Below are 20,144 nucleotides of genomic sequence, written 5' to 3' on the forward strand. Positions count from 1 at the left end.
ATTAGAAAAATTACTGAGAAAGCCTTCCCAGAATGGCTTTTAAATCCCCCCTTTTAAATGAGGATTGCTTTTGTTTTTTGGTGTAGACCACCACCTCCCTTTTTAAATTTTTATACCATTGCTCTTTCTTCTTTCTTCATGGAACACTTTTTATTTTTTTCTTGGAATACATTTGTAATGGCTAGGTTTCTAGCACATATCTTGGATCATGAGTCAAATTTGAGTAGCAAATCCATGTGCTCAGGATGCATAGCAGAAAGGGAGAATGAACCATGGTCTCTGGTGGTTTCAGGTTGTCAAATGTGCATTAGGGTGCTTATATCTGGAAAACACTAAATTTTGAGTTTGTTAAATTTTCTGTTAATTTATTTCTGTTGCTCTCTGTCATATGCATTTCTTGGGGAGGGGGCAAGAAAGGGCTGGGAAAAAATAAAAATAGTTTAAGAAAGATATAGAAACCTGGGGAATGAGAAAGGTAGTTGGAGAGAGATGCTAGAGAAAGAGGAAGAAACCTGTACAAAGAGAGTCAAGGATGGAGTTGGAGAAAGAAGAGAGAAGTGAGAAAATAAAAGTGAGACTCACCTTATGTCCATGGTCATTCCAGTTACATGAGTTCATATAACTTTCTGCTTAGGGTTGTTTGATTTAGGTATCTGTCACTTACAAACCAAAATATATTGTCTTTATTACTGTTTTGTATAATTCTTCATTTTTTTTCAAGTGCCTTTAATCTTTAATAGGACAGTTAAGATCTGAAGGAATATTACCACATGATTCATTTTTATTTTTTGCTTCCCCCCTTTAATTATACCAGGATAGAACCTGGTATAAGGATGAGTACATGATTGAAATATCTTCAGTATTTTACAGAAATAAATTTATGTAACTTTATTTTACATATATTCAATAATTTTATATAATATATTTAATTTTAATAAAGGTATTACATATAGGAAATATATCTAAGGAATAAATAATTTCAAAGAAACATAAAGACACAAAGCAGTCTTCCTGTAAAACACAGTTGTATTTTGATAACTGTCTAGCGCAGTGATTTTCAACTAGTGAGCTGCAAGAATTTTTAGATCGTGCAATACCTGACGAGAGGCCAGGGTCACTGACCTCTTTCCTCTTAGAATGTCAGATTAAAAAGTGACAACAGTCAGCACTACTATAATCTGGTGTGAATGAATTAAAAATACCTTTTTTTTTTTTGTCAGATGGGCAAAAAATACATATTTTTGGTGTGCTGCAGTGGGGGAGAGATCTATTATTTGTGACCCTCTTGCAAGAGTGCAATTTGGATTTTTAGGCAAAGGCTACTAACAATTGAGTCTGTCATGATTTTTTGTCACTATCTGGAGCTGGGCAACCTAGCCTGTCTTTGCTGCATGAGCATTGACTCAACAAAGAATTAGAGGGAATAAAAGGAGAGTTCCTACAATGTGGGCAGGCTGCCAGTAATAGTTAGTGGGATTACCCTTTATCTCTGCACATTTTTAATTGACAAACATAAAAAAAACTAACTGAACACAAAGACTTTGTTTTTTAAAGAAACAAACAAATAAAAAACAACAAAAAACCCAACCAACACACATACACAAACAAGGTTGGGTGTTCTTGCAATAATCAAAGGCAAAAGAAATTTCTAAAAAAAAAATCACAAAATGTCTAAACACACATTTTAATAAAATCTCAAGGATCTTTGTAGAATTTGTTTTTGAGACTCAATTTAAGACAGTGTGGAGAGTGTTACTCTGGAATATAATGTTTGATGAGGAAACAGTATTTATTCATCCAAGTATTTTCTTTTCTGGCCAGACTTGAGGGGAAGGCTCTGAGTTTGGAGTTAGTGACTGAGATTTGAATTTCAGAATTGCCCCTCTGTAGTAGGGCTATTTTAGGTTGGTTCTTTAACTTTTTCACATAAAATACAATTCTATATTTTACTTGCCTAGCTAAGCCTGAAGTTACTTATATATAGACTAATAAGAACTGATGTGTGTATCTCTCAGACTGGTATTACTATATGAGAAATGTTCCTACACATGTATGTATAAAGTAAACAGTAGAATAAAAAGTTAAAGTTACCTATACACCTCTATTATCCTCTAAATCAGTAATATGTTTTTGTTTACTTCACCAGGAATTTATATCATAACAGTTTCTCCTCATTGGACATTAGTAGTATTTTCAGGAGTCTATTTTAGGATTTTAGTCAATCAAGTATTTATTAAGATCTTGATTGACTAGGCATATATATATGCCTAGCTTTTTTTTTTTTTTCTGTTAGATCCTCAAATTTCATGTTCTAATTGGGAGATTAAGAATAATAGTTATGAATACACTGTAGCATATATGCTTTCCAGTTTTGAAGAAGGTATGACTGCTAATTTGTTAATTTTTTCTGCTTTTGTTCTGCATAATAAAAAAAACTCTTAAAATAAACAAAGAAACAAAAATAACCCTTTTGTTGAGACCCTTCTATTGAGAAACGAAATGCATGATCAATGGTCTTCAAATTTTATGTATATGTCATAAGCTTCTCAGCACACCTTTGCTTAGGGTATTCATTCTCAGAAGTGAATGAAAAGCCAGCCAAGGACTCAGGTCTAACATTGATATTCTACTCAGACTCAGATATTTGTACCTTGGGTCCAGGCAGGTATATATGAGCCCATGCATTTCCTGTGATGAATCAGTCACATTGCAATGTTTCTGCCTCATAATACATATTTCAGAAACCACCAAAAATCAGAGAATGACTATCTAATGTTTCTGGATATAAAAAGCCACCCTGAACTTTTGTATCTACATATATAACTAGATATGTGACATGCATAGTACACAGAAGTCAAAGGTCTAAGATGAGACTTTTCTGGTTTGCTATCATCAGTAATATATATATATATATATATATATATATATATATATATACATATTCTCATAAACTCTTTATCTTTGTTAGTTGTGGGGTAAAGTGTTATTGTTTCATTTGGTATGGAGTACAGGGTAATTTAGGTACAAATTATGATTCAATAAATGGTGCTAGGAAAACTGGGTATTCATATGAAAAGAATGAAATTGGACCCCTATATTATACCTCTCACAAAAATGAACTGAAATGGAATAAAGACTTAAATGTAAGACCTGTAAAACTCCTAGAAGAAATCAGTGAAAAGATTTTTTACGTTCTTGGCAAGGAATTTTTAGATGTGGCCCAAAAGGCAAGCAGCAAAAATAAGAATAAACACATGGCACCACATCAGGCTAAAGAGCTTCTGTGCAACAAAGAAACAAGGAATAGAATGAAGAGATAATCTATGGAGTCGGAGAAAATATTTACAAACCATATATCAGACAAAGGGGTTAACAAATGAGGAAATCATGTAACTCAATAGCAAAAAAAACCCAAATGAATCATTGAAAAAATGAACAGAGAATCTAAACAAATATTTTTTCAAAGAAGGCATACAAATAACAACAGGTACCTCAAAAGATGTTCAAAATCTCTAATCATCAAGTAATACAAATCAAAGCCAGGCATGTGGGAAACAGCATTTATTGAAAACACCACTTTTCCCAATTGAGTGTTCTTAGCTTCCTTGATAAATATTACTTGACTGTGCCATTGTTTTTTAAAATTTCAATCTTGCACTCTTTATTTCCAGTAAATACAAATATAATTGGGTTTTGTTTATTGTTCTCATATCTTGCAAACTTGTTAAAATTATTTATTGATTGTAGAGAATCCTGAGCATTTTCTACATTATGGGATCATGTCCTATGCAAAGAAAGAAATGTTTACTTTTTTATTTTTAATCTGAATGCCATTGATTTCTGTTTCTTTTTGTAGTGTAATAACTAGTACCTGCAGTAAAATGTTCAACAGAAGTAGAACTTATCATGTTCTTCATTTTCAGGGCAAAAATTCAGTCTTTCATTCTAAGTGTGATTTTAGCTATAGGTTTTATTTCTTCTTTCTTTCTTTCTTTCTTTTTCTTGGTAGGTGTCCTTTAATATGTTGAGGTTTCTTCTAGTCTTAGTACGTTGAGAGTGTTTACAATGAATAGATATATTTTGTCAAATGCTCCTTTTGCATTTACTGAGATGATCTTGTGATTTTTGTCCTTTAGTTTATTAATATGGTACATTAAATTAGTTTTGATGTTGCATCAACCTTACATTTCTGAGGTTTAAAACACTTGGTCATGATGTGTATTTTTTTCATGTTTATGGATTAAAAAAATAGTTTCTTCAGGCTATATGTGTATATGTTTATGAAGAACATTTTTCTGTAGTTTTTAATTCTTTTATTTTCCCTCCTAGCTTCAGTGTTAGGGTAATACTGACCCCACAAATAAGTTGGGAAATGTTGTCCCTTTATTTTTCCCCTAAAATTTTTATTTATTGTATATAAGACTCCTTAACTGATATTCTAAGCTTGATATCATATTATTTTTATGCTTTAGTATATTTCTATTGTGTTAAAATATACATAGTGTTAAACATGCATTTTAAGTGTACAGTTTAGTGGCATTAGGTGCATTCACATTATTGTGCAAGCATTACCACCACCTATCTCCGGAACTTCATCTTCCCAAATTGAGAATGAGTCTCCATTATCTCTTCTCTCTAGCCCTTGGAACGACCATTCTATTTATGTCGTTATGAATTTGACTACTCTAGGTATATCACATAAATGGAATCAGATAGTTTTTATCTTTTTGTGACTGGCTTATTTCACTTAGCATAGTATCTTCAAGGTATACCCATGTCATAACATGTGTCAAAATTTCTTTCCTTTTTAAGTCTGAATGGTTTTCTGTTGTATGTATATACCACCTTTTGTTTTTCCATTCACGTATTGATGCACACATGGGCTGCTTTCAACTTTTGCCTACTGTAAATAGTGCTACTTGTGAACATGGGTGTATAAATATCTCTTCAGGTTTATGCTTGCATTTTATTTGGGTATATACCCAAAAGTGAATCATAAGTTAATTCGATGTGTAACATTTTGAGGAACTGTTATGTCATTTTCCACAGTGGCTATATCATGTTACATTCCCACTAGCAATACACAGGGTTCCAATTGCTCCACATACAGGCCAACACTTACTGAGTTTTTAAATTATTTTTTAATAACCTTGCCATCTTAATGGGTGTGAAGTTGTGGAGTAGCATCTCATTGTGGTTTTGATTTGCATTTCCCTGTTGATGAGTGAGTTTGAGATCTGCATATGCTTATTGGTCATTTGTATGTCTTCTTTGGAGAAACGTTTATTCATTAAACTCATTTATCCATTTTTTAATGGAGTTTCTGTCATTTTATTTTTTGAGGTATCTTCAATAATTGTATTTTAGATCTATTGTAATTTTCATTTCAATATATATATATATTTATACACACACACACACGCACACGCACACACACACACAAACACACACATACAATTTCAAGAGATTTCACTCATTTCTGCTTTCCTACCTCCCATAGTCAGTATTTTCTGTATCTACAGAGGGAAGATTGTAGGTTATTAATATTATACCTGCTCTTCATATTGCCTACATTAATTAGGATTACCTTTAAAATTTTGTTTTGGTCTCTTATGTTTTCATTATCAATAATTACATGATCTATAGTCTTCTGTTTTTATTTAAGAGTAAGTTTCTAAATACTCATTTTGAATTTATATGCATATTTTCCCAACTGGTAAGTTTTATTTTGAGTGATATTGTTCATCTGTGTCATTGGGGACACCCCTTTCATACCAGAATTTATCTGTCTTTTTTATTAGGGAAATTTTTCTAGGGAGGAATGTTCTAATCTGCTTCTGGATAAGAGGCTGTGAGGGGGCAGCAGTACTATAAACCTGGCTACATGGGTTCTGTGAGATGAGGCATCTCAGTACTTAGAATTAAGATTTTGACTCAATGTCTCTATTTTTATTACATTTTCCTCACTTTCAACTATGTCTGTCTTTACTGAGTTTAAAGTTTCTATTCAGAAAATAGAACTTCTCTTTTGCCTAGGTATGTGGGAGACAAGATCTATTGCACACCAGATAGTGAAAATGGCAATATAATTATTTTTTAATATGAAATTTAATTCAAACCTCCAGCTTTCAGCCCAATTTTGCACACATTATTGGTTCCTACCATTGGAAGCATATTAAAAATGCCTTGAAATGTAAAGGAAAACAAAATTAAACAAACAAGAAAAAGAGGAGGGAAGGAAGGAGGGAAGGTTGGTCAAGATTTTCATTTACTAACCCAGGGATTCTCATTTAATTAGATGGTTGAGGAGGGTTCTGATCATTGGTTTTGTTGTTGTTTTTAATTTTATTTTTCAATTACAGTCTACATTCAATATTGTTTGTACTAGTTTTAGATGTACAACATAATGGTTAGACAATCATATACTTTACAAAGTGTCCCCTTGATATTTCCAGTATCCATCTGGCACCATAAATAGTTAATACAATATCATTGACTCTATTCCCTATGTGGTACTTTACAGCCCTTTGACTTATTTTTAAGTACCAATTACCAATCACGGTTTTTTTATAAAATTCCCAATATGACTGAACCTAGGTTAGGAAACTCTTGCGCTTCTTGCCCTCCCCTAAGTCTTCCATATTCTCTTTTTTAATATCCTCTCCTACCATTGTCCATTTTTGTTTTGGTGCTCTAACCACATTGGCATGTTTGCTGTTTCATTAAAACTCCAAGTATATGCTCTTCTTGGGTCTTTGCCATTGTTTTCCCTTCGCTTTCAATCTCATCATAGAGACTGAAGAATCCTGCTTCTTTGCCTCGGGATTTTTGATGGTATTTTCTTCATCATCTAATTTTAAATGACATTACTCTATTTCATTTTTCCCCTTTCCCTCTCTGTTCTATTTTCCTCCATAGCATATCTCAATATTTGAAAGAGTTTTATATTTTATTTATCTTTCCTTGTTTCTTCTACTAGAATAAATATCCCATAATGCAGAAATTTATACTGACTCTTGCCCTAGTTTTTTTCTTTTTCAAAGAGAATTAGTTATACTTAATATTTAATAAAATTTCTTAACTACAGGAATAAGTAAATAAATGAACAAATGATAAATCAAGTATATGAGAAAATAGAAAAAAAACAATAATATGTAAAACTTTAAATTTGTTTTCTCAGCTTTTGATAGATTAAACAGACTCAAAAAATAGTGATAAAGGGATTCTGAATTATGTCAGTAATAAATTATTCATGTTTTCTAATAGTAGAAATGGTACTAAACAACCAACATAAAAATCTGGAAAAAATAAATGTAGAATTAAAAACCTACAAATGCTTGGAAATTATAAACAAAACAAAAACCAACTCCCTTCTTATATAGTTTTTAGCCAATGCATAATAAATTAGGATAAAATCTCTCATTTTAGACTTTTTAAGTAAAACTATAAGCAAACAAAAACTACATTATTTCAGTAATAACAAATGCTATCCCAATTACCCAATCTCAACTAAAAAATTTATTGTATAAATACAGCCTGATAAAAAATTTACTTTCATATGCATTAAAATATGTTGATCACACAGAGATATATTAGCTTCCAAACAACCAAGAAGTCTCAAAATAAAATAGAATATATTTAAGTAGGCATATGTTAGAAAGGTTTTAAAGTATATATTTTCATATGTGCTCCTATAAAAATGTATATCTCCTCACTCACGCATCTAAATGTGTTTTCTTATTAGATCTCATATTTACTATTTCAATAAGAAAAAGTTTTCTCTGAGGCTAGTAATAAAACCAAGTTAATGTTTTGGTATAAAGCTTTTATCCTCTTTCTATGTTATGAATTCCTCTTGTTGAAAAAAGTACCCACCTGTGGTTATGTGGAGCCACAGCTCTCATTTTGAAAGAGGTCAATGCTGTAAACCACAATCCCACGATGGGAGATGATATATAAAGCAATAAACTCCTCGTGTGTGTAAACAGTGAACCTTGAGAGCTGAATGCTTATGACAACTGAAGCATTTGCCACTGGATGACATCTTCTACCATTCTGGGAATATTGTGGAAGTAAACAGAGCAAGATTATCATGCCAATGATAAGAAGATTTTGAAGTTTTTATTTTGTTTGAAGAATTTGAAGAAATATATTTTAAAGAAATATAATTAGCATACAGAAAAGAAATATATTATTATTGCACGCTGACTGTGTGAACTGATTATTTACTGAGTTTATTAAGGGCAGGACTTTGCATCTACTGTTGGGGAAGCAGGAAGATGAACAGATAATTCAATGGCAATGCCATTGGTTTAGGAGCAATCTTTACTGCTTAGATAATATCAAATATGAAGGAATAATTAATATGTTAATAAGGTACACATGAAATAGTAAATCAGAAACTTCTCATGAAAAATACATTTTCTAATATTGTATGTCATTTTTATCTCAATAAAACACTGGAAAAAGAAAGACTGTAGATGGGATGCAATACTAAATGGGAAAGTGTCCCTACTGTAAGCAAGAGGCAAGATAAATGACAAGGATCCCAAAGGCCATGTTTCATTTTTCAGATAAAATATCATTTTACCCTACATCATTAATCTTTCCCAAATGTCTTCCTAAAATCCTCTCTAATATTACAGCATGAGTGGATTACAGTCTCTTTCTTTTTCCCCCCTCTTTTAAATATTACCTTCTTTGCAAACAAGACTATTTGGCATTAGCTATACATAGAACTTGTTTCCTATTAAATAATTTTTAAAAAACTTTTGAAATTTGATGACCAGCAACAGCTGAATACCAAGGTAAACACACTATCCATGATTATCTGAAAAACTATTGGGAGAAAAAGGAGCTGGAATCTTGCAAACTCACTGCAGGTAGGAGAGTAAACTAGTTTCCCTGTCAAGTCCAGCGCTGTCAGGGGCATCTTGCTAGTTTGGTGACTCAGCGCTACAGTGCAGCCTCCAGCAGGAAGCCGATTGCAGTGGACTCCTAAGGGCTCTCCCGCACGGCCATCTCCCCTCCCTCAGGCCCAAGCTTGTTGGGGTCTGGCAGAGGTCCTGCACAAAAAGATAAGGTTGGTGCAAAAGTAATGCCCAATTTTGAGGTCTATTTTAAAAATGAAAAAGCCCATGATTGATTATGAAAGTATTTATTCATTAACATAACCTCCTTTGCTTTCTAGAACCTCATTCCATCTGTCAACTAGCTTATAAATGCCATACTTGGGTGCAAGTATTGCAGACAATTATGAACCATACTTCGATAATCTGAAAAAATAAGGTATAAATTAATCATTGTGACATCAAAAAATTATAAGAAGAGGCACAAATTTAATAAATATTATCTAAAACTTTCTTTTGAAAAAGTCAAACATTACTTTTGCACCAACTTGATACACCAATGGCTGATGCAAGTAAGATCTTAAATAAGTACAAATACCAATCAACACAATCTAGGTCTCTAATCTCAAATTTATTTACCCTTTCTCTTCATCTTTATCTTGTTTAAACTCACTCTAAGAAAGGACATCATTAGAAATGGTAATCCATAGACTGGACCTTAATTTTCCCACATAATCATGAAGTTATATTTAATATATTTTATGCAGCAAACAAATCTTGACCCTGATGAAGCATATCACTGCACATATAGAAAAGCACAAAGTATAATTTTTAAAGCAATTTCACAAATATTTTAATATAAAAAGAAAAATGTTGATTATATCTTATTATTAATAATGCTTATTAGAGGTAAATACAAAATAGAGATGGGGAATTTAAAATTTTCCTCTATTACCACCATATAAATACTTTTTCCATTTTGAAGTATCTTCTCAATATTTTTTGTGTATATTTCTTGAGTCTTTAGTTTTTGTTTTTATTTATTTATTTATTTATTTATTTATTTATGAGGGGACACATCCAAGGATATTTATTGAAGTAATGATTGTAGTCACAGAAAAATGGAAACAATATAAATGTCCCTCATTGCAGAGATGGGTAAATAATCTGGAGTACACCCTCACCGTGCTACACAGTGTGACAGTGGAAGCATGGGTCAGACCTCTATTGTGCCACACCGATTGTTGCTAAAGACATAGGGCCGGGAGCAGGCACAAGACAGGACAACACATCAGGATGGTATCACTGCCATGATAGCAGTTCTTTAGAAACACTATCTCTCATCCATTGTGAATACATACATAGTACTTAAATGCCCAGAAAATTGGAAGACTTAAGAGCAAATTGAAAACAGTGGTTGCCTGGGGAAGGGAAGGGTCCTAGGATTAGACAGCATTAAGGAGGATTTCAGCTTTATCCATAATGTCTTAGTTTTATTATGGAAATGTATAAACATAAAAATAGGACACTGTAATAAACCCCTACATACCTGCCACACACACATTCCTTCTTCATGGATTATTTTTAAGCTCATCTCAGACATTGTATTCCATTCATAAATATTTCAGAAAGTATCTATAACCCGTTAAGAAAAATATAGTTTTAAAATTATTATTAAAATATTTATTCATTAAAATAATTCAAACAAACCTTAACTGTGTAAGAAAAAGATTAAAAGATTAAAAGACTTTTCCCCAAATTTCTCACGTTAGAAGAAAAAATGAAATGGTTCAGTTGTACTTCTCACATTTTTCTGTGCACATATGTAATCTTGATATATGTATATGCACAGATATATAGTATTACATGGAAGTATACTTTCATTTGTCAAATATGTAAAATATCATATGTTGAGTAATTTTTGTTTATAAAATTTTAATTATTTTTTAACTTATGCTACTATAAGCATTTTTTACATTAGTATAAAGCATTGATAGTTATTATTTTTACTATTTATACTATCATTATATTGAAAGAAAATGCCAGAATTTAAATAGTTTACTTATTGTTATTTATTTAGGTTATTTGAATTTTTACTCCTTTAAGTTATATTGTAACAAAAAATTTGGGGGCATAACTTTACTGTTTTATATTTGGAGTTATGTTTCTTACTAAACAGATTTCTAAAAGTGGAATTAATAAAAGAAAGCTCTTTGTAGTGTAAAATTCCTTCTCAGTTCTTTTACACTTTTTATATTATTGTAGCAATGTGTCAGATTTATTGAAGCTTAATCATTGAAAGATTATAAAATGAAAACATAAAAAGAGATACTTTTATATTATGAAAATGATATAGTCTTATCCACACTTTAGAAGAGAGGAATGAAATATTAAGCATGGGAACCATTTAGAAATTGATTGCAATACATAAGGCAAGAAATAATGTGAATACCTGAAAACATTTTTCAGCATAAGCGATTATTTATTTATTTTCTATTAAAGATTGATTAGACACCTACTCTAAGAACTGTTCTGAGCTTTGTGTTAAGAACTTGGTATACAAAGTGAGAACGGCTCAGATACTCTCTTTTTGGTATATAAATAAAAAAATAGAATCCACTTAAAATATTGAGGATATAATATTAAAAATTGGCGGTAAAGATGACTTCATTTTCAGGTTTGGTGAATAAGTGGGTGACAGTATTATTTATTTTCCCTTTTCTTACTCTATTTCTGCACTAGTCCCCTCTTTCCTTCATCATCTTCAGTACCATCTCAACTAGATAATCCTTACTCATCTTTTAAAAAATAACTATTTTTAATTTAATTATATTTGGTATACAATCTTATATTGGTTATATTAATGTCAAACGTACATATAGTGATTCACTTTTTTTATACCTTACAATGTAGTCACCCCATTGTTTCTAGTAAAGATCTTGTCACCATGCAAACTTATCACAATATTATTGGCTACATTCCCCTTTCTCTTTTTACCCATCTCCCCATCCCTACCCTTCTGATAACCATCTTTTGGTCTCTGTTTCTATGAGTCTGTTTTTGTTTTATTTTGTTTTAGATTCTACATATAAGTGAAACCATATGATATTTATGTTTCTCTGCCTGACTTATTTCATTTAGCACCATACCATCTAGATCCAGTCATGTTTTTGTACATGGGAAGATTTCATTAGATTTAATGCCATGTGATATTTCATCGTGTGTGTACCACATCTTCTGAGTCCATACATCTATTGATCGACACCTAGGGTGGAAAGTTTTTACAAAATTATCACATACATGCCTCAATAAATATAAGAAGATTGAAATTATATCAAGCTTATTTTCTGATCACAATGGCATAAAGCTATAAATTAACTGCAGGAAAGAAGTAGAAAAAAAACAACACAAATATATGGAGATTAAAAAACATGCTTCAAAACAATCAATGGATCAAAGGGGAAATCAAATAGGAAATAAAAAAAACTACTTCTAGACAAACAGAAATGACAACACAACCTTACAAAATCAATGGGATGCAGCAAAAGCAGTTATAAGAGGAACATTTATTGCTATACAGGCCTACCTTAAGAAGCAGGAACAATTTCAAATAAGCAATATAAATGTACACCTAGAAAAAGAGGAACAAAAAATCCAAAGTAAGCAGAATATAATAAATATTAGAACAGGAATAAAATAGAAAAACAATAGAAAAAATTAATGAAACTAAGAGCTGGTTCTTTGAGAAGGTAAATAAAATTGACAGGACACTAGTAAGACTCATCAAGCTGAAGAGAGAACATAAATAAATGCAATCAGAAATTAAAGAGTAGGGATTACAACAGACACAATAGAAATACAAAGAATCATTAAACAATACTATGAACTGTTATATGCCAACTGCTTTGACAATCTAGAAAAAAATGGATAAATTTTTAGAAACATTCAACCTTTTAAGACTATACCAGGAAGAAACAGAGAATCTGAACAGACCAGTCTCTACACTAATAATGAAACTAAAGCAGTAATAAAAGAAAAGAAAAGAACCTCCCAACAAACAAAAGCCTAGGACCAGACAGCTTCAGAGGTGAACTCTACCAAATATTTAAAGAGTTAGTACCTATCATACTCAGACTGTTCCCTACTTATCTTTCAGGAGTAGGATAGGTGTATTTTTATCCAGAAAATCCTCCATGACCTAACCAGAATGAATAAGATACTGCTGCTTGGTGCTTTTTAACTCCTTAAAAATAGAGGGGTGGTATACTTTATTTACATATTTAATTTTAATCACTGAATTCTTCTGTTTGTAATTGCAGCTACTGTTGCTCATATATTTCTGAAGGAAAGGAGTTAACATATCAGAAAATGTGATGTGCAAGCATACGAGACCTGAGTTTCTTTACATTCGGTTATTTTTGTTGTTGTCAAACTTTTCTAGAGAAATATTTTCCTTTCAGCTCTCCCTTTTACACCAAGATCCAGCCCAGTGTAGGATCGTCACCTTGCCAGCCTGGCATGTACTAATTCTGTCTCTCTCTCAATCTCAAATAACAAGTTCTCATTATTCTACCTTCTCAACAGTTCATGAATAATGTAATTAATGTGGTTGAATTTCTTTCACATCATGCAAAGAAATGAATGGTTACAAACGTCATTTTGTATTGGTTTATGCACCATTTACTGTGGAGTTGACTTCAGATAAAATTACTGTTGTTTCACTTATTTAAGAGGTTCATAACTCCAGTATCTTGAAGAATTGATAGTCCTTTTAGGGAATAGACTCTAATGTATATTTTTGAAATTCAGTACTGTAAAATTTATAAACCAAATAATAATTAACACAGTTATTTTCAAAATGATCTCTTTTTCTTGAAATCTTTCTTCTTTTATTCATTGCTATAAAATGAAGAATCTATTTCTATACCACTTTGTTGGTTCAACATAAAGCCTGGTGGATATAATAGTATATTAGCATATTGTAATTGGGAAGTGCTCCTAAGTGCGTTTACCACAATTACAATTTTTTTTTTTGTAAAATTTTTTAACTGGTCATGGTAATAATTTGAAATTACTAGAAAAAATGAAGAGTTTTATTAAAAATGTCATAAAGTGATTTAATTTTGACAATATATACACCGAAATATATTCACATATTTGCAATATCTTCTTTTGACATTGAAACCATATCTTATTTTTAATCATCAAGTTTTAAAAATCAATATATATTAATTTCATTGGAAAATATAAAAATGAAAATATACAAATTCTTTTAAATAAAGCCACACCTTTTCTAGCTTCCGTGTCTTTTATTTTACCATTCCACAAAAATGCAATTAACAACACTGTTTTCTTCTTTGTTTCTAGGCAAAAGCTTTATACAGGAACTACGTATTTACTGTAAAACCTAGGCAAATTGGACACAATTACAATACTATTTATAAATTATCCTTAAAATATATTTAACACCTATCCTTAACAATATATTTTTATTAATTTCTTCCCAAGCAATTTTGTTAATATTAACCTCTCACTTTTCTTAATTTATACCATATTTTAAATATTCAAGAAATTTAATACTTGATTATCTGCTGTATTACATTATTGCCAAGCCCTGGCTGGTTTGGCTCAGTGGATTGAACGTCGGCCTGCGAGCTAAGTGTCGCTGGTTCGATCTTCCAGTCAGGGCACATCAGAGAAGGAAAACTCTGATTCCAAAAAACCTCCGCTGCCTTGCGGCATACCTCCGCTGCCTTGCGGCATACCTCTTCAGGGGAAAGGCTAAGGGAGTAAACCCCGACAGAAAATCCGGAGCCGGAGTCCCTAAGGCGGTTTGACGTTGTAGTCAACACCGGCAACTCCTGCGGCGCACCTGAAGCCAAGCTGTATTGACTCCGTCTTTCCCTTGGACCCTTCAGCTGCGAAGAGAGGGGGGGTCTGCTGCATGGGCAACAGCAGACCCTCCATATCACCCTGCCCAGGCTCTGTAGCTTCAGCTTCACTGGAGAGGATACTCCAGCATCATCGCAAGATGTCGATTTAACACGGGAGGAGACAGATACCGTGTCACTCCAGAGTCGGACTGCACAACCATTCTCGGCGGTGCAGATAGACTCTTAAGAAGCTACACCATCGTCTCTCGAGACGGATGGCTGCCGACGACGACATTATTGCCAGCAAAGTTAGCGATGGATGACAAAGATGGATGGCAAATGATAAAAAAATTTAAGATGATTTTTCAGTTATAATCTGAAAAAACATTTTTCATAGAGGAATCTCTAAGACACTGTGATAAACCATTTAATATTTCACATAGCTGCTACCCCATAGATTATTTGAGGTCAAATTAAACTAAAAAATATGAAAAATTGAAAAGGAAGCAAAAATTCCAGTTTAGAGTGAATATGTAAAATTCTAAATGAATGCTGAAATATGTGATAAAGAAAAGGGTTTATAGAGAAAAGGGATTTTCTTGCAAGATTAAAAATAATTAGCAAGGGGAATTATATTGTAGATAATCTTGAAATTGTAGGAGTATATTAGCTACAATAAGTATGTGCATGGTCAAGGATTCTTTTTCCAGGTGTTGAATTATCTTAAGTATAATTATGGAATTGATTTTGAAGTACCTTAAGTATATTACAAACATGGCAAAATCAGAATACAAATTACTAGCAATGAAAATGAAGCCAATTTGTTGCAAATATGAGGATAAGGAGAAGATGGTAACCCCTCTGCCTGCTCTTTTTTAACCTCTTGCCCAGGCAGGCAATTTCTCAATGAGGGAGGGTGTTTTTTTTTCCCCTTTCTTGTTCTTTTTTAAATTTTTAATAGGATACCTATGACTTAAAATACATAAATCTTGAGAACCTCATTGTTTGACCTGTTCTCTTAAGGAAAATTGTCAAGTTTGAACTCTGTCTCAAAGCATTCTCTCAAAATCAAGATATTTCCTGAAGGCAGCCTCAGTGAGAAACACTCTATTCCTACCTCATCCAGCAGAGATGAGCCTTTTCTTGATTTGTTCTTCCTGACATTCTTACATTAAAAGCAGACTTTTTATTCAAAGGGTAATTTCTCTTAATTGCTTTATTTGACATTAAAAACAATCTATCAAAGAAGGTTGCCAGATTTATGGGGAGAAAGTGCAGGGTGCCCAGTTAAATTTGAATTATCCCTAACTGCCTATGCATATGTTTATTGAGATAAAATAAAAATATTACATGAGCTACACTTACCCTAAAAATGTTGTTAAATGAAATAAATTATGCCTGTAAACTATATACCTTTTATTATATATCTTGAATGATTTTTCTCCTTAACAATTTCTTGTTTTACAAAACTTGTCAATGAAATTCCACATAGCTCCATTATATATGCCATTTACATCATAACATAGCTTCCACAGTGGTCACGATTAACTTATTTCTCTCTTTTGTCCACTGAATATTTTTAAATGAAAAAAATGTACTCACTTTTAGCATTATGAGCTGGTCTATTGAACATGTACTGCCATAAAGTTAACAACTCTGTGAACTGCTCTATAAATTTAATTTCTTGAAGCACATAATAACCATCTTTTATGACATAATAGTTATCCACTTGAAACTGGAATTTTTTTTCCCTTTTAATAAGCAATGTTGTCCTTTTAAATACAGCCTTTGTTAGGGTGGTTGGTGACATGGGCTGTAAAAGAATTCACAAAGAGTAAAAAGTGCAGAGAGTGAAAGTTTTTATTTTCCTTTCCCAAGAGAGGGAAAGGGCTAGATACAGATACCATCGGCCCTGAGGGGTTAGGCTTTGGGCTTTTGTGGGTAATGGCGTGGTTGTAGAGCAGGATGTTTCCGTTGGGCTGCAACTTGTTTCAATGTTATCTTCGGGTCCTGTCCCTAGTGTTTGGTCTCTTCCGTTTAGCAAACTCCCAGGGCCTCTGTGCCTTCAGGGCGCTTCCAGTAATTTTCTAGTCCTGAGGAGAGGGGCTTATAAAACAGTTAGGGTCAGTCATGCTTTATGAGGTCCAACAAGCTCTGGCAAAAAGGCCTGAAAAGGGGGCTTTTGTCCCATCAGCCTTGACACTTAAACGTATGTAAAGTTTATCAATTCTTTCTTTAATGTACTCAGCACATTTCTTCTAGCAATTAAATACTTTAATTACACTCACGTCACTTTCTCAAATTGCATAATTCTACTACTAAAGAGATTTTGGAAACTTTGGATAAGAAATAACTAGGCCCTATTCCATAGATTATTTAAAAAGTCAGCAAGAATTTTTGAGTCCTTAGAAGTAAAGAATAATTTTAGTACTTCAAGTACACTTAGATATCTGTCAGCTGCATTTAAGAGAACAAGTGGGTTTTTTAATGTAAAAGGATTGAAAATACTGGTAAAATTATAAAAATATTTTAATTGCTCCATTAAAAGAGAATAATTACTGAAGGAAGAGAACAGTTTTGTAACGATGTCTTTAATACCAACAGAAAGGACATCAGATACTATTTGAACAACATTATGTAAAATATGACCAGAGCAGTCAATATCTTCTATAGAATCAATCATGCTTTGATCCAGTTTTGTATAAACATGTCTGTACTTGCACGCAAAATAGTCCCCAAAATGTGTATTATCTTCACCAAAAACAATAACAATTTTCTCATTAACTTCCAACCCAACATGAGACTTTCTGCTAATGTTGTTGAAGTCATAGCTGCATAAAATTTTACTCACAATAGCCTTAGACGGGAACTTTTTTTTCCCAAGGGAAAAAAAAATTGCAGTAGCAGAAGAATTACTTCTGCATCATCATTACTTACATCCTAGGCTGTACCATAAAAACATGAAACATTTAGATCTTTGATAATATCTACAATAGCATTAAGAGCTATTACATTTTTAAAAATTATTTATTTGTTTATTTATTTTATTTTTAGAGAGAGGGGAAAGGAGAAAGAGAAGGATAGAAACATCACTTGCGCCCCCAACTGGGGACCTGGCGTGCAACCTAGTAATGTGCTCTGACTGGGAATCGAACCAGCGACACTTGGCTCACAGGCCGACGCTCAATCCACTAAGCCACAGCAGCCAGGGCATATTCTTCTTTTTTTTTTTAACCCTAGTACATTTCTTCCTGGCAATTTTAAACTTGCCTGCAATTCTGGAGTCTGAAAATACTTCTGGTAGTGGTACATTCAGTTACTTGAGCTAAAAGACTGATAATGTCATGGTGCAAAAGATTATTGTAGATTCTTTTGTAATTATTTCATCTTCATCTTAATTTCTCTGTTAATCTTTTTATTTTATAACTTTCTCTGGAACTAATTGAACAAATCATACATTTTATATGCTTAGCTCTTAGTATATGCTAGTTTATTCCACCATTTTTGATGTGGAGTAAGTAATTGCATACTGTACAAATTACTTCAAAAGGGCTTTTTCCTTGCTTAATAAGTGTTTAGTGTTCAGAAAATATATCCAGAAATATACACTACCAGGTGTTTAGTGTTTTGAGTTTCAAACATACACAAAATAATAATAATAATAATAACAATAATAACAATAATAATAATAATAAAGAGATGATAACAATTACCAGAATTATAGATTGAATTTGATCATCTCATATTTAATGGGTGTATCTGTTATTCACAAGTTTAAACTCTTAACTAACTATAAATAGGTGTTGAACTATTGAAAGACAGGGGGACATGCAAAATAATATCTTCAGCTCACATCTGATGTATTTTAAGAAAGATGAACTTTTTATCTGCCTTCAAGGAACAGATGTACTTGGAAAGCACAGACATACTTATTACACATAAAGTGTTAGGAAGCCTATGTTCAGGGACTAGTGAATTTTAAGAAACAGAAGTGTTTGGAGATTGACATCTTGAATCTGTGTTAGTGTGTTTTGGGGAGTACGGCCTCTTTGGAAGTCTACCTTTCAGAATCATAGGCATGGGAACAAGACTTGTTGATCGTCAGTTTGTTAGAAGCAAGGTGCTGTCACTGATTGGCTGACTTTCAGAGAAGGCTACTGACTTAAGTTTTCTCTAACGATGATTAGTTGTTCAGAACCTGAGATTTTAACTAAAAAAAATCTTGTTCTTTCTTGAATATGAAAAATAAGTATATTTAAATCTCAGTGCCCCATTTTGTTCTTTCCCTTAGCCAAACCTGCAGAAGATACCATATAATTTGTACAAATTTTTATTTTTGGTTGTATGATTCTCAACTAATGTTCATATTTAAATGATTTAAACAGTAATTAGTAACTGTAGAATAGAAATAACTCTAACTGCTGTTTTTAAAATATTGAAAAAAACACAATACAGGCCTTTTAAGATATTCCAACAAAGTCAAGATAGCATGTGAAACAAAATAATTAATTCTAGATGTCCTGTATATACGAGACACCTGCAACCTTACTTACAGAACAAGTCATTTCTCTAATCAGTCAAGTCTCTCTTTCTATTTTTTTTCTCTCTCTCCCTCCTTTCCTCCTTCTCAAAATTATCATTAATTCATTATATAGCATTATGAGTAGAAGGAAATTTTGTATTAGAATCTTAAATATAAAAGTATGACTTTTGCTTTTTTTTCCCAAGGGAAATGCATTATACTATTATTCACTTCGGGAATTGCCCCCAAACAGATTGACAGCTACTTTACATTTTCTTCTGATGTCACAAGGTTAGAATTTTGTGAATATCTTCTTTTTGGGAGATAAGCATATAAGCATGAGCGAAGTTGATTTAGAAGGTGGTCAATCTCTGAGCAATTGAAAAATTTCTGATCTTGGACAAGAATTACCAAAAAAAAAAAAAAAATTACCACTTTAAAGAACCACAAAAGTCTGAAATGCAGAAAGGTGAAATAATTTGCCAGGATCACACAGTACTTACTAGTAGTGTTGGGGCTGGGTTTGGTTTCCTGGTGTCCTGGCTATCTTTACAGCTCTCTTTCATGTTCCCTACGTTAGTGAAATAATTACCTCTATGGGCTTTGTAGTTAGACATGCTTCAACATCTTTCCTCTATTTACCAGCTAGATTGATATGGGAAGTTATTTAACCCCCCTAGTCTCAACTTTTCATCAGTTAAATAGAGATAATGATGATGCCTGACTGATGGGTTTGATGTATTAAATGAGATCAATCACATGATATCCTTAATGTAGTGATTGGCATATAATCGATGTTAAATAAATGCTAGTTATTATTATTTTATTATGTCATATTGCACTATTATATAAGAAGTCAGTGTATGACAACGATATAGACACTGTGGTAGTTGAGTCTAT

The sequence above is a fragment of the Furipterus horrens genome, unplaced genomic scaffold, assembly GCF_987537825.1.
Source record: "Furipterus horrens unplaced genomic scaffold, mFurHor1.1.pri manual_scaffold_5, whole genome shotgun sequence".
Classification (NCBI taxonomy): domain Eukaryota; kingdom Metazoa; phylum Chordata; class Mammalia; order Chiroptera; family Furipteridae; genus Furipterus; species Furipterus horrens.